Source organism: Peromyscus maniculatus, chromosome 14, assembly GCF_049852395.1.
Source record: "Peromyscus maniculatus bairdii isolate BWxNUB_F1_BW_parent chromosome 14, HU_Pman_BW_mat_3.1, whole genome shotgun sequence".
Lineage (NCBI taxonomy): Eukaryota > Metazoa > Chordata > Mammalia > Rodentia > Cricetidae > Peromyscus > Peromyscus maniculatus.
This window is the reverse complement of record NC_134865.1, coordinates 3,903,399-3,928,078: the sequence shown is the minus strand read 5'-3', so window position 1 is coordinate 3,928,078 and position 24,680 is coordinate 3,903,399. Positions and strand designations below refer to the sequence as shown.

Below are 24,680 nucleotides of genomic sequence, written 5' to 3'. Positions count from 1 at the left end.
TGTTAATAACCACATAGTTGCTGAGGTAACATGCTAATACAAATGTTATTACCATTTCACTGCCAGAGTCCCAGTGAAGAACTATTTTTTTTTCACACAGACACTGTTCAGCTGCTATTCATCTTTATATAACCAGTAGAATACGGCTGATATATCTACAACACAACTCCTGAACCATCAGCTAGGGGAATATCATGGAAGCGGAGAAAGATTATAAGAGATCAATGAAATCTGCTCTTAGGTTGCATCTTCTAGAAATGTCAAGGAGGCTACACCAATGAAGCCTCAACAAGACTTCTAAACAAAACATGAATAGAGACAACACCAGTAGAAAACAAATCTTTCTTATACTCAGTTTTTGTATCTGAGAAATGGGGGGAAAGTAATAATTACCTAATGTGATCGGGTGTTCTGTGGTTTAACTAATTAGAGGTTGCAAAAGTTGATAAAGCACCAAGTAGTATTAAGTATCTATAGAGCCTGCATTTAGTGGCCAACGCGCTCCAGCTGCTTAAACACAGCTGCTCTTAATAAGCAAGAGAAAATGAGCTTAGAGCATGTGAAGAGCTGATTGGAGGAAACCAAATGAAAGGAGTGTTTCACAACTCGTGAGTTTGTTAGCCTTGTCTAAAAATTAACAAGTGACATCATTATGGAATGCTGCTGTCTTTAAATAACCAGAAAGGTAAAACTAGGGGAAGGCAAAAAGTTTGAAACCAATAAGAAGACAGATATTGGAACTCCACGGAGTGCACAGACACTTTTGAAGCCAAACAGGCATCTCACTCTACTAGTTCCTTTCCCTTTGATCTGACAAAACTGAGATGACCTGTTCAAGTAAAAGCAGACACACCAGGCTACCACTAACCACTTACCATAAGGAAGCAAAGGGTGTCTGTGCCTGTGGGTTGTTTTGCAAGCTTGGGTAAGACCAGAAAATTTTATATTAAGTGATGCAAATCCTGGCACATGTAAGGACAACTATCTCTGCAAAAGATGGGGATCTCTGGTCCCAACCACATCATGAGCTGAACTCTGCTGTGATAGTATTTCTTTATATTCTCATGTCCTGTGTCTCTTGTGGAAGTTTTGGTGCATGAATCCTGTTCATGGACCGACTCTGCATACCCTCTCTCCTGCCTGTGTCCTGCCCTTATGTCAGCAGTATCTTCATCCATGTCCCTGGCTTCACAACACGCGTCACTGGTATCTCAACTTCTTATTTCTTACTCCAGTTTGGAGACATGGATAAGATCACCAAACGATGTTTGTTGTTGTCTTATCAGACAGTTTGCTTTGGTTTTCTTATGCATGAATTAACTCAGTCATAACACACCAACTGCAGTATCTAGGATCTTTCTTTAAAATAGGGGATATTTCTTAACTTCATTTTAGTTCTGCTGTAAAACTAAAAAATATTGGATGAGATTTATTCATTGCTTATGATAGACTAAAAACTTATCCGTTTTCTAGACACACTAGTTTTTAAACCTCAACACCAAGGTTCTGAGGTGGTAGCTATTTGCTTTTCATTTTGAAAATAAAGACACAGAGGCAGCAAAGAACAAAGATCCTGACCCTGGCTGTACAGGCATGGAACAGAACTGAAACTGAAACTATTCCATTCTGGTTGCTATGTGGCCCCAACCCAGTACCTGCAGCAGATGGAATGAGGGCATGCTATACGTACCGTATAGTCCAGTACCACTATAGTCCAGAAGCTCACCCCAGTATGTCAGTGTGTATTTAGAAAGCAATCAGGCCTTGTTTGTTAGAACACTCGTGGCTGCCATTTTACACCAAGTAACTTCTCAGTTTATCAAACCCATGTCATCTTTCCAAGAGGTAGGAAGTGCGTTGCTAATCATCCCCACCCCTTTTACAAAATGTAGACCGTACACTAGATCTTCAGAGAATATCACCTCACTGTATGCACAGATCAATCTTCACCCACACTAGGAAAGAACTTTTCAGGAGATAACTAAGAAATACAGTGCAAAGCAAACAGTACCACAATGAAATTCTACTTTAAGTTATGATGACATGATTTTTACCATCTTCATGAATGCTTCCATATAAAACAGCAAACAGTAAAGTTATATGGCCCAACTGCCTCAGTGTTGAAAGACTGATGGTTCTGTTTTAATTCAATTGGAAGGGAAAAGATTACAATTGTGGGAAAATAAAAGCACATAATCTCATTTCAGATGTGAAGAAATGTTTTAAGGACTATCCTGTGAACCATCCTTTCCTCTTGATTATGGGTATTTTAGCAGAGATCAAGATTGGCTACTATATATTCATCAACTGGAATTACATTAGTTGTGTTATTCAGAAAATCATTTACTAAAGTATATTTTAATATTGTGCCCCTAATTTTGAAGAACATATAAAACATATATAATATAAACTCGAAGGTGCACTATCTAAATTTATATATTGCACATAAAAATCGACTTGTTAGAGTTCAGAATTCATTGTGAAAGAAATAATAGGGACTTTTTCTGAAGAACTGATATGTATATGGTTTTATGTATTTGTATATTATGTATATATTATAATATTCTCTGGGTATTAACATCATATTTAAGACTAATTTTTATGGAGACGACTCTGTGTGTTTACCACAAACTGGTCCTCATTTAATTACATGCTTATTATTTGATGTAATATATATGAAATGACATTTCTAATTCAATTTATTTTCTATTATCTATAATACAATACTAATTTTCCACCTATATTACAGTTTTGTGAAATAGCTATGATTGAAACAAAAACAGGTAAATGCTAAGAGGAATCTTATCTTTAAAATAATTAATATATCTATCTAGATCACACATCAGTGTTACTAAAAACTGATTTTGGATTATAGCTCTAATGAATATTCATATAATTTTAAGAGCAAATCAAAGGTATTAGAAAAGAACAAAAATGAGGAGGGAGCATCTCACATATGGGTGTTAAGGAATGTGGGATGTAACTGTTGACAACACTCATAGTACCAACTTCTTATTAAAGGTGAGTCACTCACTTAACGGATAAATAACCCATTAGATCCCAAATAAAGTGACACAAAATATCACAAAATGTTTACTTTCTCTACTCTTCCTTTCCATGACATGTCCTCTTTAGTCGCCCCACCCCCCAACATGGCATTGGTTTTCGAGAGCATGCCCATCACAAAGAATCTGTACTTCACAAGGTATACCTTTTGCTAACAAAAGTTGAGAAACAATATTAAGTATTGGAGTAGGATAAGATTTTTATAAGGTCAAGAGAAAAGTAACAAAAAAAGCACATCAACTTGAGACTATTTTCCAGCGTTCATTGATTTTATTGGCATATCTAGTATTTTTTTATAATGAAAAATTGGTGGTGCACACCTTTAGTCACAGCACTTGGGAGGCAGATGCAGACAGATCACTAAGTTTGAGCCCATCCTAGTCTTATACAAAGCAAGTTCCAGGACAACCTCGGCTAACAGTGAAATCCTGTCCTGAAAAATATAAAAAAGTGATTATAATATAACTGCGCATTTTCTCCTTCTTGTTCCTCCCTTTAAGCCTCCCTTATACTCTTCCTCACTGTTCTTTTAATTCATGGTCTCCTTCCTCACTAATTGTTAGTACATGCATATATGTATTTGTATATGTTGACTGTTTGGGTTTGGACAACCAATTGGTGTGCTCTCCCCTGGTCAGGACCACCTCTCCCACTCCGAATTATCCTCAGTTGCCTATAGTTGTGTAGAATTGATCCTTGTTGGGCTTTTCCACATGCATTTTGTCGTGATCACTGGTATTGTCCTTGTTAATTTCACAGTTATACTATTTAGCGCTACTACTCCAATTAAAAATGTGGTACATCATAACGATACCAAGCTGGAATATTCATGAATGTATGCTTAATAGGCCACAAGATGATTTTATAGAACATAGCATTGGGGTCAATATCTTTTTAGTTAGTTAGTTTGTTTGTTTGTTTGAAATACATTCTCATGATATGTTGTTGGCTGGGCTGGATATGCCTGAATAATCTAGGCTAACCACACATTCACAGAGGTCTTCCTGCTTCTACCTTCCAAATACTGGGGTTATAAGTATGTGCCACAATGTTCATTTTCAATTTTTAAATGATTTTATTTTTATTATTTCTTTGAGGTTTTTTATATTTTGTATCATCACCATACTTGTGTTCTTCCCTCAAGTGGTTGGAGATCCACCCTTACTTGTATGCCTACCCTCACCTCCCCCAACTTCATTTGTCTTTCTCTCCCCGATTTCAATCCACACTGTCCAACTACTCATGGCTGTGGGGTCTCTCCTGGAACATGATTTATATACCAGAGGTTCCACCATCAAAGAAAATTGACTTTGGCTTGCCAGCAGCTCCTCAGCTAAAGGGTGTGGTACATTTCCTCCCCTACCAAGCTAGGATTTTGCTTGACATGAACTTAAATGGGTCTTATGCATGATGCCACAATCTTTGCGAGTTCTCTGTGCCTGTTGTGTACACAAAACACACACACACACACACACACACACACATGCACACGCACACGCACGCACGCACGCACGCACACGCACACGCGCACACACATGCTTTTTAGAAGCCATCAGCCATCTCTATCTCCTGTAGTCTTCCAGGCCATTATTGCATGAAGATCCCTGAGCCTTGAGGTGAGAAATGTGATACATGCATTCCATTAATGGCTGAGAACTCTGGAGTCTCTATTTTACAGCATTGATTGACCAGTTGTAAGTCTATGCTAATCAATATCCACTGCAAGAAAACATTACAAAAAACAAAATAAAATGAAAAAACCTTCTTTGATGAGTGTTGAGAGATGCCAAGATCTATGAGCACAATAAGTCATTAAGAGTGGTTTTAATGTTATGTAAATTTCATATAATAATAGCTAGTAGGCTTTCCCCTTGGGCCCATGACACATATTCTTGGTCTTGGTTATAGTGATAAGTATAGGTCTTATCTAAATTCATTCAATCTAAGAAATACTTTTGAGGATTTATTGCAGGTCAACAGTACTAGAAATACAATTCCCACCTTCAGAGAGTTTACAGCCCAATGGTTCAGAAATACAGTTGATTGTGAAGTGAAAGTGTGATGTTTCCCAAATTTAGACAAACATGTCTAAATGCCTTTACAAGTCCACTCCCATGCCTGGGGAGCACGTTCTTGGGAAGGGTGGCAATGGTGATAATATCAGTCATGCTGACTTCCAACAACTTTGGTTCCTGAAGACAGTAGTCATACTCTTTGAGTGGAAATCACTTGCAATGTTACAAACACATGGTCACTGTTTATCACGCTCTGGAAATAGGCCAACTCTGTGTTCCCCAGAACCTAACTAATCAAAGATGATAACACAACAGGACTAATTTAGGCCAACCTAAACCTTACTGATTTGATAATTTGCTTCCTTCTGACATTTGAAAAAACAGCATCGCTAAAAATAGCATGGCTAATGTTTTTCTTTTTAATGTGTCCACTATCAGAATACTTAGAAGTGAAAAGGCAAGGTTATAAGGAATCTCTCCATATTTAAAGTACTTAGAAGTGAACTTTGTATTTTTTTAATATGTTGCTGTTTTCCATCAATGTCATAATATATTGTCAAAGAATAGTCTCCATACTTATCACTGTTTAAGGCAGCATGATATGCCATCCTAATTGTGCACCACAAATTATTACAGCATTCTGTCTTATGCTTCTAGGCTGATATTTATATGTAAGTTTCTCTAGTATAATGGCAGCAATATATTTGGGGTATAGAATTTTCCCATCTTCCATTCTCCTAATTGGTACCTGCAAACATCTTTTAATTTTCTTTTTTTAGTTTACTTATAATATTTGTACTTCCTTCATCCAGTAACTGATGGAAGCAGATGCAGAAATCCACAGCCAAGCACCAGGCTGAGCTGAGAGTCCAGTCAGTCAAAGGGAGGGAAGAAGGATTATATGAACAAGAGAGGTCAATATCTTAGTGGGGAAATTTACAGAGACACCTGAACCAAGTTTGTGGAACTCACGAACTTTAGAGCAACAGCTGTGAAACCTGCATGGGACTGGACTAGACCCTCTGCATATGGAAGCCACTTGTGAGGCTTGGTCTGTTTGATGGGCCCCTGGCAGTGGGATCAGGCTCTATCCTTGGTACATGAGCTGGCTTTTTGGAGCCCATTACCTGTGGTGGGATGCCTTACTCAGCCTTGATGCAGGGAGGAAGGGCTTGGTCTTGCTTCAACTGAATGTTCCAGGCTTTGCTGACTCGTTACCCTTTTGGAGGATGGGATGAGGTGAAGGCTAGTGGGGGTGGGAGAGGTGTAGAGAGGGAAAGGGCTGGGGGTGGGTGAAGCAGGAGGAGGGATGAGAGGGGTATCTGTGTTGGTTTGTAAAATGAATAGAGACATTCCTTAAAATTGATTAATAAAGTAAAATTTACTTGGATTAGGAAAAACTTCATACTTGGGAACATTTCTAATAGAATAAAAAGATGTTAATGTTTCTATCAAATACTCAAAAACTAAAACTAGACTTAACCAACCTGAAAGCAAATATAGAAAATGGATAGTTCCAGCTATATATACATGTTTAGATTAAGTTTATTCAGTAAGAACAAAAACAATTTTAAAACTGTTAACACCTATACTATATATGTTACTGTATTATTTGAATGTGTGTACATGCCTATGAAATGTACAGTCATGTTTAATTGACACAGCAGGTCCAAAAATTAAGGAATCATTCATGGTACAGATGAGGCAGATATAAAGAGTTTCTTTCTGTCCAATTGTATCATGGTCAAATGAGTAAGAATCTGAACACAGCTCTATTTTCTACTTCCCAAAGCTAAAGCTTTCATATGTAAGTTGGTGTCTTTAGGAGCTGAGGCCATCTGGACTGATGTAATGCAACTCCTCAGACAGTCAATTATGAATACTACAAACACATCCCTCATAGCTCTGGAGGCAGAGAAATCCAAGATGAAGGCAAGTTCAGTAACTAATTAGTGTCAAGCCCTTATAGATGGCGGCTTGTGCATGTCTTCACAGGGTGGAAGGGGCTAAAAAGCTCAGAGAGGTTTTTTTTTTTTTCATCCTATTATTATTCAGCGGTAAGTCCCCACCTATTAGTTTACCACGCTGGGCATTGAGTTAAATCAGAGCACACAGGCCACAGAAGTTAATATTTACAAAATATGATCCTATAAAATAGATTCTTCACAGTGACTACTGTAATCTGTAGGAGCAGAAGGTCTGGGATTGTGCAAACGTAAATGCAGGAAGAAAATATTCTGCCTGCTACTAATCTCTGAAAAGGCAAGGTTATAAGGGATCTCTCTATATTTAAAGTATAAGAAGAAAAATGCCAGCATGTCCCTTGCAAGGCATGCTTTATTGTGTATTTGCATTTTGCTGAGATTTTAAGTCAGAACCACAGGCCCCAGTGTTCTTGGCTGGTGCTTGCCATTATGAGGAATAATGCCTCTGCTGCACCATGCTGTCTGGGACCTCTCAGCCAACCTGGTGACAAAAGCTTTCACCACGGGCCACACATCAAAGGGCACATGTCTACAGTGGTTGCCTGGCTGAGCGGATTTCTGTAACTTGAGCTGTTCAGAAGAGAAAAGTGAATACTAATAACTAAACCAGCAAAAGCCCAATCCCTGGGTCAGGCACGATTTGAATCATATGAATCAGGAACCAATCCAAGTTGCTACAAAGCCCCTCATTTCATTAGAAATTTGCTTTAAGCGCATTTATCCCTTTATTACTTTTAGAGTGCATGAAAGCCATAAATATGTGTTTTTATGGACACATAGGAATGAGCATTTTGTCTCCAAGCTCCCTTATTCTTTCCTTTCTTGGCCACTTCCTGGTTGATTAGGGAAAAGCAGCATTCCTTTGTTGTTGTTTTTGTTTTGTTTTGTTTTTAATCTTCATATAGGTATATACTGTGTGGTGAGCATATTCCTCCCCTACCCTTCTTTTTTTTAAGAGTAGTGCAGAGAATCCAGAAATTGGAGTAAGTCATGGAAGCATCACACCTTTGTTACCTTTACAGCTTGTTTGAAGTCCTCATTTCCAGTATCCCAACCCCTGGTTGAAGATGACTGTATGGATAAATAACATTATGAGAACTGAGATAGAATTGAGATTTGCTAAAAACCGTTTTTTTTTTTTTAATGTGTGTGTAATGGTAATGCTCAAATATGGGTGAATCAATGTGATAAACTTCAAAGTAAGCTCAGCTGAGCAAAGCAGGAAGCTGCAAAAGGCTGTACCACTGGTAGGTTATACTGTGCCCAATGACACCCTCACTCATGACTAAGAGGAAGTTACATGCTTTCTTTATTCATGTGGTGTTTGGATATGCTCCGATGACTCTGAAAAAAATTCATAGCAAATACTTCAATTTGTATAAAACACTTTGATGAGAATAAGATGTGCAGGAGCCAAAGGACTGAAAGAGCAAACAGAACGTAAGAGGGGAAGGATCCTTAGTATATACGCTTACTTCACTGTATTTCAAGCATTCATTTCTATAACTGGTTTCTGCAATCTGCCCATTACTGTTCATTACTTTATACCCAATCTGATCACTACTCTAGGTACAGTTAAGCATAGAATATTTACAATAATATAAGGCTTCAGTAAACTAACTTCTGTGAGCTCATTTTTTGGCAAAAATAGGCAGGACAGCATTTATCTCATATTGCTGTTATAGGAATCAATAAGGGAATAGACCTAACATCATTAGTCCAGTATGTGGTATGCAGTAACCGCTTACTAAATGTTGATTGTTGTAAAACATTACAACAGCTCTCTGGTTATTCACATTTTAATTATTGACATATTATCATGATCCAGGATGCCTTAAAGTGGTTTGGTAGAAAATTGGAAATGAAAGTAGGAGGGAGGAAATGATGTGGGCTTACCACTGACAAATAAATTAACGTGTTAGTGTCAAAGATGGACCTCAACACATAACAGTTTTCATATCACAACAAGCATGGAATCACAATAAATTCATGGTTTTAAAATGTGATAAGGACAATGGCTTCCATATATGAGTGAACCTGAATTCTTTAACTGAAAAATTAAGTCCTTTTTTTTTTTTTTTTTTTTTTTTACTTCTCATGAAGATGTCACACTGTTATTTATTCATTAGTCTCCCTTAGAATGACAAGAATTATCAGTTGCCAATCTGAACAGATGAGGACTGGAGATACAACTTTTAAATTATCCCATTTCTTAATGGCTGAGTAAGGTCATTACAATGGTTTGCATTCTGTAAGTTTCAGCACCTGCAATCTACCAGGCTCAAGGACCTTAGGTTAAATGGTGTAACATCCTATAAGTAGCCAATTACTTCAGTATAAGACATTCAGAGCCCAAAGTCTGAAGAATGACCAAAATCAAATCTTTATTTTTTAGTAACTGTATAAATGTGATCCAAATGTGTCCACCACTAGTTTTTCCAAAAGAAACATGCTATTAATAAGGAAAATACAACTGCTCACTGATAAGTATGGACTCCTTAGATGTCTCATTGGGCTTAATTATAGACCACTCACAGTAATAGCTTTTTAGTATCAAGTATAGCATGATGTTAAGCCATTTGAGCTTTTGCACATACATGTTGCACTTCTGGCTGATAATGGAGAAAAATTTTCAGCTTTACACTTTTAAGCTAAATTGCATCCATCCTTTTAAATGGCATCAATATCAATGCCATCATCCTTGTTGTCAGACTTCACAGTTTCAACTTTTGGTACACTGGCAGTCTTCGAATATACCACCTCAATATTTTCATCTTCATCTTCTTCTTCACCACCAGAAGATTCTTCCTCTGCTTCCTTCAACCATTTAATAAATAGTTCTGCTTTGACATGAATCTCTTTGGCAAGTTCTCTTGAGACATATTTCTTAGAGGCCTTTTCCGACCAGCTGATGATGACCTCCTCTTCTAAAAGGTCTGCATCATACATCTCCTTCAAGATATGTGGAGTCTTGGAGATCAGCTGAGCTTGATGCGTTGCTACCACACATTCTAAACCATGAAGGAGGTATCACTGAGCCTTTTTGTTGTTATGACAAAATCTTAAGAAATGGCCCCTGTATTTCTTGATCTGCTCTCTTATCTTCTCGTTAAAGAGAACTTCAGTCAAAACAAGAGGACCCATATCTTTTACATCCAGTCTTTCTGCCTCAGCAACAATTTCTTTATCAGATGAATCAATAATGCCCTCTTCTTTCTTTTTCTTAACAAAATCAAACAGGATTGTTAACACGCTCTTCTATAGTTCTTTCCAAATCATCGCTGAGTGTCAGAACTTTTACATGGTCACTGATTTCATCCATTCTGCGCCTCTGAGCTTCCTCAGTTGTATCCTCCCCCCAATCATCCTCCTCCTCTTCTTCCTGCACAGCATGTAGAGGAGGACTAATTTCATTTGGTGGTGGAGGTGGTGGTTTCTCACTGCTGGATACGGAGCCATTTTCCTTGTCCTTGCCCTTTCTATTTTTCTTTTCCTTTTATTTCTTTCCTGTACCACTGTCACTATTCTCAGGTGGGTTTTTGAGAATGAATGTACAGAGTTTATGTTGTGTGTCAAGCATGCCTCGGGACCCACAGGCTTTACAAGAATTACCTATTGTTTGCTTCTTTGGATTGACATGCAGATCTGTTTCAGGATTCTCACACTCAGGACAAAGAACAAATTTTTTAATGAATCCATCCAACATGTCTTGCAGCTTATTCGCCTCATGAGATCCATTGACAAGATAACAGTCATTCTTAACATCAAGCTGGGTCTGTGCTCCCAGCTCACAACCAAAATATTTGGTGGGATACTTTGGAGGACGATTAAGCGCCTTTGCAACGTCAACCATGTTGACTATAACTGTCTTGATTCCGTGTCCTTTGCCCTCAACCTTGGCAATCAAACGGGGCATCTTGTAGCGATGATAGAACTGGTCTGACACGCTGCGGTTGACGTTGACAGACATTTTGGCTTATTAGTGACTTTATTAATAAGATGAACAGATCTTTGATTGCAACTTTTTGGTATCTTCTGTCTGGAGAAGAAGGGATAACATAAAGGACTGCAAGAGTTCTCGGTCTCTGACGTGAAAAAATTTTCGCCACTGAGGCTGTAAGCTTCTTGCTTGTATCCTATGTTTCCCCAATACAGGTACCAATGGCTGTGCAACAGCTCGTTTTCGTCAAATAAAGACATAAACCCAACGCGGCTCGCCCGGGACTGGAAACCGGGTCCGGAGCGGCGGGGCTGGCGGCGAGCGGAGGGGCAGCTGGGCAGGTGCTGCCGCTGAGCAGCTGGAGGGGCTGTCCCAGCGACGTCCGTGTCCACACCAGCAGCCTGGCGACCTGGTGAGGACAAGATTGTGAGCTGCAGGCAGCGCCTGTCCCCGCCAGCGGCCCGCGGGGTGGAGGGGCAGGAGCGCTGGACAGGGGCACGGGCCACCGCCCCTCTCGGACTCACCTCTGGAATGTTCTCGCTCTGACTCAAATTATTAAGTCTTAATGGGTATATTTTTAAATTCTTTTTTGCTAAATGTGACTTTCCAAGCATGTAGATTTTTAAGAAAATTTAACTTGTTTTTTGACTCCATGTTTTAGTATTTTGTTTATTTTTGGTAATTACAATGTTGCCTATTTTAACGTTACAGGCATCAGTGCTGATCCTAGGCTAAAAACCTCTGCTTAAATATCTGAGAACAGTAATATATTTAGTTTAAATCACAGTAGAGTAAAGCACTTAGATCTAAGCTGCCATGATACACCTGTTGTTCTGCCCCAAACAATTACTACATAGAAAGATGCAGCAATTTTCGCTAAACTTATTTTATATTCTCAAGAAGTAACTTTATACTAACTTTTGGTACTGTGACATTATTTAAAATCCCATCTTTTATTTCAAAAAGTGTCATTGCAATCTCTATGTCAGGTTCCACTTAGTCTCTCATTTGCATGAACTTCTCTCTAGGACGAGTGAGCAACTTTGCACTTTATGATGCTTGCCTTGGCATTCTTTTCAATGAGCGGTAATATCTCGTTCTGAAAACCGTGATTATCCATAGCACACCAATTCAATAAACGCTGCTGAGGCTCTTGGATTCGTTAGTTTGTTTGTCCTTTCTCATGCACCAGAGACAGACACAAGATAGACAGGGTCTCTGTTCTTGTTAGTTTAGTGGGAAAAGGCTTACGTGAAAGTAGATCTTGAATAAACGGAGTTTGTTATGGAGACCTCAGAAAGAGTTAAGCGAAGGGAAGCTGTTCCTCTAGAATGTGTGATCAAAGCAAGCCTGTCTCTCGGGAAATGATGTCTGAGCTGCTCTGCATGGCAGTCAGCCTCCAGCTAGCGAGAATAAGGCAGCGCCACTTCTGGCTTAAGTGCGAACACGGGCCTTTGACAATTCTTTCATAACCCATTTTACTGATTCATAATTTACCTACCAAGATTTAGGGCACCACATTTTAAGGTGTTTCATAGTTAACAGTTTACTGAAACATTTTAAAATAAAATTTGTTGAATCTCCTCTACCTCAAAACATTGATGAATATTTTAAGCTCCAGGAACCAAACCCCTTCCCTTCACTATCCACACAATGTAGGAAGTAGTGTGTTTTCAATGTATTTGTTGATCAATAACTACCTGTTCCTCACTTAAAATCCTTTATTCAGATATTGGATTAAAATAATCTAAAATTGCATTTATTTCTTCAATATATGATTGTTCTCTAAGACAATTCTTTACTGGCAGCCTTTGGAAAGGGAAATGATTATCTTGTGTGGAAACAGCATTTTCTCTGAAAAGCTAAATCACCTCTAGTCTTTAGTTTTAATTTCTTTAACACATATAGTCCTCAAAACAGCCTTGTATTGTAAAGGGAAAACAAAATTATCTCTACTGTGCTAAAGAGTAAACTGACACTAGGAACAATATAGTGACTTCTTGATTATTCTGTAGCATGCATTCTCATGGTCTCACAGAAGTCTGGATGAAGAGTTGTCTGTTGTCACCTTGAGTCCAAGTTGGTGGTTCCTTGAGAGACATGTGCTAACTCAATGAATTAAACATTTCATCTTTACAAATGTTTTAATATTCTAATCCACTAACTCAGCAACATGTATTCACTGTACATTCACTAAACAAGCCGCCATCGTGTATCTTCTATTTTCTAATCAGAGCGAGCATTGGTGATACAAATGCAAATCGCTTATTTCTAAATTTCTGTGTTGTTCAGTGTAAAGAAACCACTGTGGTATTCTAAATATGCATCTTGTCAGAAACTAACCTTTAATCTGGGCACGTGATGGATGCTCACTTAACACTTATGGCTGATAAATTTGTCTCTGCAGATATCATCTCAATATGGAGACAACAAATAAGAGCAAGCTTACAAGTTATTCACAGGGGAAAGTGTTCATCTGATCTGAGTACATGTCACTGACTTTCCTGTTTCTGAAATTCTTTGATAGCCTCCAGAAGAACTGACACCCTCATTCCATCTCTTTGTTTACCAGTTTAAAGCCCTTCACCTCGTTACCAAAATATACCTTCCTGCATAAGCCAAACTTGCCCTAATTTTTGCAAGTCAGTCTTAGGTCATCATTGGGAATACACGTGCTTAATGGTTCCCTCCTGATGAAATTCAGGCTTAGAACATCTGATCATTGCTCCACAAATTAGCCTCGATGAACTTATAGTTCCAGAACATGCATTCTTCCTTAATGCTTCCTGCTTTTACCATCTGTCCCCTGAATGACAGACATGTATTCATACCAAACCTTCACTCAAATAAGAGATAGCATGTAGCATTTGTCTTCATTGGTCTGGGTTACCACACTTGGCATAGTATTTTCTAGTTTCATCCAATTATTTGCAATTTTCATGAGTTGAACAGAATTCTAGTTTGTATATGAAGCAAATTTGCATTCTCCATTCCACAGCTGAAGGGCATCTAGGTTTTTTACTGGGATTTTGAGGAGAGCAGCAATGTACCTGTAGATTAGGATGTTGATATCTTTAGGTATATGTCAAGGAGTGGTCATATTGCAAATCTATTTTTAGGTATTGCTTTTTTTTACAATTCTCTCCACTGACTTTTATAGTGCCTGCACCAGAGTGTCATCCCATCCACAGTGAGGGTCCTCTCTAGACATCTTTGCCAGCAGTTACTCTCAGTACTTTTCTGGATGTTGGTCATTATGACCTGGGTTAAGATGAAAACCGTTAAGTACTTGAATTTGTATAACTCTAATTGCTAAAGGTACTCATCACTTTTTGTAAAAGTGTTTCTTGATGATTTCTATCTTCTCTTGAGAACTCTCTGCTCAGATCCATAGACATTTTTTTTTTCAAATTGGGTCATTGGTTTGCTAGAGACTTTGTGTTATTTTTGAGTTATTTAAATATTCTGGATATTAATCCTTTAGCAGATGTATAGCTGGCAAAGATCCCCTTCTCACTCTGCAGGCTTTCTCTTTACTCAGTTGGTTGTTTCTTTTTCTGTAAAGAAGCTTTTGATGATGTTCTATTTAAGGACCACAGTGGGGGAAGGATCTCTAGAGAGGAGTATAGTGAGAAATAGGTACCATGAAGGGGGAAAAAGGATTACTTTGCTGGGAGCAGAGAGGGAAGGTAACAGATACAGAGGGAGAGGGAGGGATAGATACCACTAAGGATATTTGAAAAAGCCATATTGGAAAATTTTTTTTTTTTTTTTACTTAAAATACATACGTATGAGTGCGCGTGTGTGCGTGTGTGAAATAATGCCATTTAGGGTAATAATGCTGCACCCAAGAGCTATAATAACTATTATAGCTATTATTAACTATTAACAAAACTCCACAATTCCAGTATCAGGAACAGGAAACCTCCCATTGAGTTGCCGGTCAGGGGAATCCAAGGCACTCCAAAACAAAATAGGCTATTCCATTGTTTGGATTTTCTCACAGAGGCTGAAGACAAACAAAGAAAATAAAACTGCCAAAGATATCACAATTTGGGGCAAAGGACTTGCGAGAACTAACATGGGACTCTGAGGACCAGATCTTATAGAATCCATGACACATAGGGAGATAAGCAATTAATAGTCCTAGCTAGTCCTGTAAAGTCTATGGACTACAACAATGACCAGCCTGTCAAGATATCCTCAATGGTACAATAGTGACAGTTATATCTTGGGGTTAGCTAAAAGCTCTCCAGTTGTCATGTACAACAGGAGAAAATTCATGCCTGGTAAAGTGTGCACTGTGATCCCAGCCACCAACCCATGCCTGTTGAGGTATGGAACCTAAAAGAGAACCTACTAGTACCACTTCCCTAAACCAATATAGTTTCTAATTCCATTAAAAAAAACAAAAAAACAAAAAACTTGTCCTTATACCCACAGATAAGTGCAGCTCTCACCCCTCAGTATGGCAGCAGGTTTTTTATTTTTCAGTATATAAAGACAATTACAGAAATCCACAACAGGTCAAAATGCAAAGAACAACAGGCCATAGACAACTGATACATATACAATGCAACTTCTACACCTAAGGCTGAAGAAACATCATAAAAGAGAGGGCAGAAAGATTACAAGAGCCAGAGCACTAGGATGTCTTCTGCAAGACAGTGACTTCCATATACGACAGAGAAGCTGCCTCTCTAGAATTTCAAAAACTATAGTGCAACATGGGTGTGATAATAACAGAGGGTGCCATGACAAGCCAGGTAGAGGAACTTTTACAGGGTGCCATTCCCTGTGGTGGTATTGTGTTCCCCAAAATATTGTGTACCTTAATAAACTTATCTGGGGTCAGAGAACAGAAAAGCCACTAGTTAGGCAGTGATAGCACACGCCTTTAATCCTAGCATTCCAGAGGCAGAAATCCATCTGGGATCTCTGTGAGTTCAAGGCCACATTGGAAACAGCCAAGCATGGTGACTCACACCTTTAATCCCAGGAAGCAAGCCTTTAATCCTAGGGAGTGATGGTAGAAAGCAGAAAGGTATATAAGGTGTGAGGACCAGAAACTAGAAGCATTTGGCTGATTAAGCATTTGGCTGGTTAAGCATGTGGCTGGTTAAGCATTTGGCTGGTTAAGCTTTCAGGCTTTGAAGCAGCACAGTTCAGCTGGGATTCATTCTGGATGAGGACTCAGAGGCTTCCAGTCTGAGGAAACAGGACCAGCTGAGGAACTGGTGAGGTGAGATAGCTGTGGCTTGTTCTGTCTCTCTGATCTTCCAGTGTTCACCCCAATACCTGGCCTCGGGTTTGACTTTATTAATAAGAACTTTTAAGATTCCTGCTACAATTCCCAGATGAATTCCAGGTGATACAAGGCTGATGAAAGACACAGAACCAGCCTTCATGAAAGATGAGAGCCCTGGTTATTCAACATTAAGTTCAATCTTAAATACATCGATAAAAGAGATGCAATAAATGAACTCAGCAGGTTGTGTGTATATGTGTGTGTGTATATGTGTTTTCAGGCAAATGTCAATGCACTGCACCCATATGTATAAAACAATAATTAAAGGAGAGATCATTAATTTGAGGAGTGGGGACATATGAGGAGTAAGAATGGGAAAAGGAAGAAGCATAAATGAAGTGAATCAGTAAACAAATACTTTTTTTTTAAAGAAAAACTTTGTAAAGCATTTTATAATCCTACTTCTCCATTTAAGTTAAATGTTATTTTTCTTTTAATGTACCTTATCACATATATTATACCCCAGACTCTAAAATACTTTCAGAAATGCTTATTTATACTGGGATATTTGACCATGATTGAATATGATCAATTATGTATGTAGAATCTTTAATGTTTATCTCAGGTATTTTAGTAATCAATAAAAATGTCCTATGTGACTGTTTCTAATATAAGACACAATAATGTTTGAAATATCTAGATATATGTCTCAGTGGTATCTACCAATCAGGTTCCAGGACAACAGCAGGTTACCAAGAACCTTTTAACTTGAGCCTAAGATTCTGCTTGCCCATTGACCACAACTATCTGAATTTAGGCAAATTACTTAAATCTGTATTTCATATTTCATTTTCTTCACCTATGAAAGGGAAACAACAATAGGCAACTCAATAGATGATATAAAAATTAAACAAGCCGGGTGGTGGTGGCACACGCCTTTAATCCCAGCACTTGGGAGGCAGAGGCAGGTGGATCTCTGTGAGTCTGAGGCCAGCCTGGTCACCAAAGCGAGTTCCAGGAAAGGTACAAAGCTAAACAGAGAAACCCTGTCTCTAAAAACAAAACAAAACAAAACAAAAAAACAAAACAAAAAAACAAATAAAAATTAAACAAGAATGCAAATGGTGCTTAGGGAAATCAGAGATGTTAAAGATAGCTACATAGTTTTAACGTGATTAAAACAGATATTTGTATGAAAAGGATAAACCTAATGCCATCTGGCAGCAGTTAAAGAGATGAACTTGATTGGTTCTCATGACCAGCACAACTATCTAACAAGTTATTTTCACTCATTTTTCCTTCACATTGAGTCTCAGTCTCTCTCCCTTTTAATATGTCATCTTATCCTCTATAAGACATCCACATGTACACTGTTCTATCTGTTGTTTATAGCTTTTAATAAATTGAATTGGCAAAATTGGTTCCATGTGATACTCCAATATATTGGCTATTAAAACTAAGGTAAAAATGTATATGACTTCAAAATTTAATCAGTTCTTTGCTGTCAGAACATTTAATATCTTTTCTTTTAGCTTTTAGAAAAATATAAGGTATATTATCATTATCTATAGTCACAGTTATATGTGACAGAACATTCAACTGTTAGTCTTCCCTCATCCAGGATTTCAGTCACGTCAGTGTCTAATCACCATGTAAAGAACAAGTGACAATGTCCTCATTCACTGCTCCTGGTAGGTCTGGGCAGACCTACCCCTGGCCATATTAGTACCAATCCCTCCAACTAGGGAAGGTTAAAATATGTTCAACCTGGCCCACATAGTTTTTAAGTCTGCAAGGTAAATTTAATTAGCAGAATAGTAAGAGGTTAGGTTAGACAGATGCAATCCAGAACTATTACATTATTCTTAATAACATTGATGTTAAATTAAGCCCTGCTGTGGGATGCTGTGAGATGGTCTGTATGTCAAATGTGTTGCTCTGATTGTTCAATAAATAAAACACTGATTGGCCAGTAGCCAGGCAGGAAGTATAGGTGGGACTAACAGAAAGGAGAATTGAGAGAATAGGAAGGCGAAGGTAGTCACTGCCAGCCACCTCCATGACAAGCAGCATGTGAAGATGCGGTAAGCCGCAAGCTACATGGCAAGGTATAGATTTATAGAAATTGATTAATTTAAGATGTAAGAACTAGATAGCTAGAAGCCTGAGCCATTAGGCCAAACAGTTTAAATAATATAAGCATCTGTGTATTTATTTTATAAGTGGGCTGTTGGACTGCCAGGGCTTGACAGGTCCCGGAGAGGAAACTCTCCAGCTACAGTGGGATGTCCTGTATGTTGTGAATAAAGAAAACGCAGATTGGTCAGTATCCAGGCAGGAAGTATAGGATAAGCGGGACAAACAGAGAGGAGAAGCTGGGAGGTGGAAGTCTGGAGGAGTCACCAGCCTGCTGTCCAGGGAGCAACATGTAAAGGCTACAGGTAAAGCCACAGAACATGTGGCGACAAATAAATTAACAGAATGGGCTGAGTTAAGTGTAAGAGATACTCAATGGTAGGCCTGAGCTAATGGCCCAGCAGTTTAAATAACATAAGCATCTGTGTGTTTATTTTATAAGTGGGCTGTGGGACTGTGGGGGCTTGGCAGACCACAGAGAAACTCTCCAGCTACAAAGCTCTTTTTTTTTAACTTTGAATTTCTTACCCCCAATGAAGTGTCATCTGTGATTAAGTACAAGCATCAGACTGCACTTAATACAACTCATTTCACAACCTTAGTTATGCTCCTTCCTGACCACTTTTGCAATCAGTTAGATTTAATTTATCATTTTTTCTACCTCCTAATACTATTCTAAAGCTGCCTTTATTTCCAGATATCTACTCAAAATATTTGTATGTCTGTGAAGCTAGGAATTTTGTAAAATGATCTTGTGAAGCATCAGTCTACAGCTGGAAAGTGAAGTGGGAGTGGATGCTCTCCAGTGTGCTCTGGCTGTTCAAATTTTCTTTGTAATTGAATGTCTCCAAGATCTTTGTAAGATCCTGGTATATTTTTATTTATCCATTAATACACTGGCTCACATTTGGGTTATTTGCATTCTTAAAGCATCACAAATAACGCTGCCCTGAACATCCATATGCAACATTTTCTGTATATCTGTTTCTATTATTTTCAGTATACACCAAAAATTCGTATCACTGGGTCATTAGATGGCACTATTTAACATTTTACTCCTTTTTTTGTACATTTTACATTTCTCTTTTTTCATTTTTCTTTTATTTTTGGATTAAAAATGTAATTACCTAACTTCCCCCTTCCTTTTCCTCCCTGGAAATCCTTTTGTTTACCCTTACTTCCTCTCTATGTATTTACATGTACACATGTAACATTTACAAAAAAAAAAAAAAGAGCCCCACACAATAGCACTTTTCAAATTGGCTTAACCACTTTATATTCCCATCACAATGTGTCAGAGCTCTAGGGTCTTGTAGCCTTATCAACACAGCAGCACTTGCTGTTGTTCATCTTTTTCAATCCTTCTTATTGTGTAAAGTGTGACCACATTGTAGTTTTGCTCTTCATCATGATAATTAATGATGTTGGATATCTTTTCAAGTGTGTGTTAACACTAGATTTTCCTTTGAGAAATATCTATTTGAATACTTTCTTTTCTTTGACTTTCAATCACATTTTAGTCCTACAATTAAAGTTAGCAACAAGGTACAGAAAAGGAGACCTTCGTTATGTGAAACAATATAAAATGGTTACACATTAGAAATGAATTTTGTACACACTTCTTGTGTATGAAGTTCAATCCAGCCTTTACTGTAAAACTTACACCTTAATAAAAACGGATATATTTAGACTCTGCCCCTCATGGTTGACAATAGAATTTCAATTGTCTTCAGTTATCTCTAAATGCAGAAACAGCAACTATATGGACACTTATATTCATTAAATATTAGCACATAAAATACATATGACTACTAAAGTGAACATGTAGAATTCTTGTTTCTTCATATAAATTTCTTAGAACCATTGTCAACAAAATCATTAAAAACAAATGTACTAACAATATGCAAATATATTGCCATATTTCATTCCACTGACTTATGCTTAATATTATATCATCATGATTAGTATAGTTATGTGGTAAAGTTAACATTAGGTACTATGAGTCCTCAATTATTAGGTTTTTTTATTGTTTTAACTGTTACATACCCAATGATTTAATTTTTAATTCAGAGTCAGTTTGACAATTTATCTCAGGGAATAATATTTCTTATTTAATATTTTAACTTCATTCTTTGACTTTTCATATGTATATACAATGCACTTTGAACTTATCACCCAGCACTTACCTCTCTCTCTCCAACACTATAAACGACTCATGAACTCAACATCCTAGCTGAGAAGATACTTGTAGATGAAAGCTTGTAAGAGATATAGTAACATCCCCTAGGGAATGTGATACCAGGCAAGTTCCAGGCCCCTGTGGATGTTCCCAGGCTATTCATGCATGGTCAGCTCTAACTGGATTTGGTGGGCTAATAACAGTAATAACAACAGTAATAATAATAATAATAGTGACAAGAAGTTTAACATTTTGCAAAATAAGTCATTTTAACCATTAAATCCATTAATTCAATGTGTCTACCAGTTTTAAATTTCTCAAATTATGAATGTAAAATATTTCCATATGTTTATTTAATTCTTCTGTAGTTTACTTAATAATATTTTATAGTTTTTGGTGTACATATCTTTACTTATATTATTAGAATATTCCTAGGTACTTTTCAAAGTATAATAATTTAAATTACTTTCTTTGTTTCATTTTTCAGTTGTTCATTGACCAGACATAGAAACACAGATAATTTTTATACTTTTAAATCTTGCTAACTTATTGATTTTCATATTTTGCATGTGTATGTGCATATTCCTAAGAGTTTTCTATAAACAAAATTGCTGACAAAGATAGATAAATTTATTTCTTTTCTATATATATGCATTTTAGTTGTAAACAAGATCTTAAGGAATTTGTTAGAGTTTAATAAGGTTAGATTCATTCTAGACATAGCAAAAGTGTTATCAAAGAGAATTGGAGACACGTGAAGTACAAGTGATAATGATACTTGCTATAACTAATTATTTTTTAAAATCTCAGTAGATGGAAGTATGTTTTAATTTGATTAGTTTACTAAAATACTAATGGGATGCTACACATTAGCAAGACCAAGTTATTTTCATACACATTACATTAGAAAAACTAGGATAAAATAATATTATATGATGTTTGTAATGTATTTACTGGCTACCTAAACTCAAGAGAAAGAAATTTTCCATTGACTTCACCAAGCAATATTTTTAAGTGTGATGACTAATCAAGAAATAATGATGAATCGTTGGGGAAAACTGCTCTTTAACACAATTATAGCCTAATTTTGGAACAAGACAGGATATTTCATCATTATATTGGCAATGAAAAGAAGCTGGATAAGTCCTAAAAATTGCTTTCTTTTGTGAAATTGCATTAAATTTCACTGCCAGTTTTACAAAGCAGACTATCTGGACTTGTCTTTGTGGCAAAGGAAAACTGCTAATCCCTGGTGTGAAGAACTCCTATGGCTGACTGCTGGGGTTGGGTGTCTGCCATTCACACTCTCACACTTGTTAAAGTTTGGCAGGAGTTGAACTATCTGCAAAGTTGTGCCAGGCTAAGGCAGAAGTTTAGTTAAGACCATGCTAGATTATCTCAGAATTAAGGTACCACAAAGCACTTCTTGTAGTACAGTTTGCCACTTAAAATCAAATCCAAACATAATTTAGTCCCAATGTACTCAAATTCATAAAGTAGATAAAATAATAGAATTCATAAGCTATTCAGAATAACAAAAATCAATGTATTTCTTCCCTCCAAAGGGAATTCAGATGCACCGTGTACTGTAATCAATAGTCCTGTATAAAGTACAATTAACGCTCAAAGTAAAGCTTGCTCCCACTTAAGTAACAATTTTCTGATACTGATTCCTACACTCAGATTCCATCATGAAGTACTGGAACATATAGTGGATCTCCTGCAAATGCTGATAACAAATTCAGTTTCCCCTAAAAGGAAAAATTCTTCTACAGAGTCTTCCAAAGGACCATAGCAATGTTCACAATTGAAAGGTATAATAGGTAAGTGAGTTTTAGGCTGAGAAAGGGAGGGTCTCAGTCATTCTTAGGAAACAAAGGTTTTGACTCAGGGCTCAGAAGGGCAATGAGAGTAAGTCTTAAGGGGTCTTTGTACTCTCAGGAGTCATTCAATCACGCTCATAATTTAAACAATGGCATGGTTGTGGTTTTTAACTGTGTGGGTAGAGTTGATCAATGGCAACATCTTTCTAATAGTCTGGTCGGGAGATTTCATTCATCTCTTCAGTTCTCCAATTAGTAAACATTATGTACATCCTGAGATGCCAGAACTGCACCAGATGCTGTGGACAGAACACAGTAAAACAGAGCCTTTATTCTTAAGTCACTTCTACTGTATTAGGTAATTATAGTATAACATTGCTGTGCTTGCCTCCCCATTTCCTCTGCATCCATCCAACCTCCTTGTCTTTATTTTAGCCATCTTTCTTTAAATAAGATTGCTTCAGGCTCCTTACAACTGGAATCTTACTCACTTTGAAAATATGGCTGAGTTCCCTGTTTCTTTTACAGATTCCATTTGAACACATACATTATTTTCTAGAATACAGACCATAACTTTAGTTTCTCTGCTATTTCTGAATGTGATTAGCACAGCTGTGCCTCCTGTGGAAACATGATGATTCTAGACACAGGAAGGTCCTAATGCAGGAATTAGCAATTTCAAAAGACCATTAGAACATTTTAAACATTTAGTTTGGGCTGGTCCCCAACACTAGACAATTTTTTTTAAAAAAAATTGAAAAATCACTTTATTCAGAGGAAAGAAAAAGAGAGAAACTCACAAAACATCTGAACCCATGTGAATACTTAGAAGAAGGACTGACTCAAGGATATGACAGCATAATAAACCGGGAAGCACTAATTATGCTGAGGGATCCACCCTCAGCCATGCATCTTAAATACTTACCACCTGAAATGAGTCACAGAGGCAGTGCCCACACCAGCAAAATTGTGTGGGCAAAAATGATCACTGCCCCATGAGTCAATTTCTCTACTATTTGTTACTTTTCAAAGCTTTCACTAAAGCTACAGACAATTTGCTTGAGGTACTATATATACATATGTGTGTATGTATATTATTTATGTATATATTAATATATGCATATATGCATATTTTATATAGAGAAACTTGACTTTAAGTCAAATTTTAAAAATAGCATTTTATGTCACACCGTTTAGAACACAGAGAGCTAACCTGTAAAGCCAAAAAGTTGCTTAGATGTTGCTATGGTTGGGGCACTGGGCCTGGCTATAAAGGAAAATACCCAGTTTGGTGACGGAAGTATGCCATATTTTGATGAAGAAAATGGTTATGTAGGTGTTTGCATTTCTCAAAATTCATGAACCAAGACATTTACAGTATATGCATATAGTTGTACATTGTTTTTTGCTAAAAATTCATCTAAAAGTTAAAATAAAAAGAATATAGTTAAGAAGATTTGTAGGAATATTAAGTGAATTTAATCAACCAATTCTCCCTAATAACTTTAATCTGAAAAGAGATGACTACTCACCTCATCATCCTCAGAAAGTATTTCTGAGTCATCCTTGAAAGGCGTTTTTAATGACATGTCCTTATTTATAAATCTCTTTGATGTTTCTAAGGTTGGGAATCATTGGGAAATTTGATTTTGATCACTATCCAGCTCTACTTTCATCATCTCTTACAATGCCTAGAAATTTGTAGTTCATTCTCCCTTTCTCTATTCCCCTATAAAAACATTACTACTACTAACACCAAGAACTAATATGGACACTGTGACGTAACCTGACAAATAAGAATACTGATTCTTCAAATTGTTGCTACAAGGTGAGTAGTTTGTATTCCTCTTTTCAATAGGTAGAGGCATTAGATAGAGTTGAGGGAGCATCCTTAGTTTCTAAAAGTAAGTAACTCATAGGCCTGACTCAAGTCCAGATCACCAACTGGTATCCATAGCCAATGCTTGCCAGTACCTCAGCGAATTCTGTAAGAGCCCTGCTTTGCATTAAGTGGTGCCTAATAAAATAAAAGGCTCATGCCAAGGCATTATTGATTCACTGCATTTCTGCACTGAAAACACCACCAAAGCCACTGACTCCAGAATGTTCCATGAGAAAGTCTACTCAACTTTTACTGGAGCATGTCCATTATAAAACTTGAGAGAGCAATAATTTCCTATTGAAGGTTAAATTTCCTAAGTAAGCAGTTAAAAATGAGACATTTTCCTATTCTCATGTCGTCTCCATTTACCATGGTCTCTTATTCCTTGTTCTCCCCGTCTGTTCT

General features: G+C 37.3%; 1 protein-coding gene and 1 pseudogene across 4 annotated transcripts in view; both read right to left on the bottom strand.

Moving 5' to 3' along the window:
* Mdga2 (MAM domain containing glycosylphosphatidylinositol anchor 2) overlaps positions 1-24,680 on the bottom strand; it is a 793,868-nt gene that overhangs the window by 685,464 nt on the left and 83,724 nt on the right. The gene's annotated exons all lie outside the window — the stretch shown is intronic.
* Positions 9,427-14,390, bottom strand: LOC143268402 (eukaryotic translation initiation factor 5 pseudogene; annotated as a pseudogene). Its single transcript, XR_013044250.1, has one exon. The product of XR_013044250.1 is annotated as a eukaryotic translation initiation factor 5 pseudogene (transcript).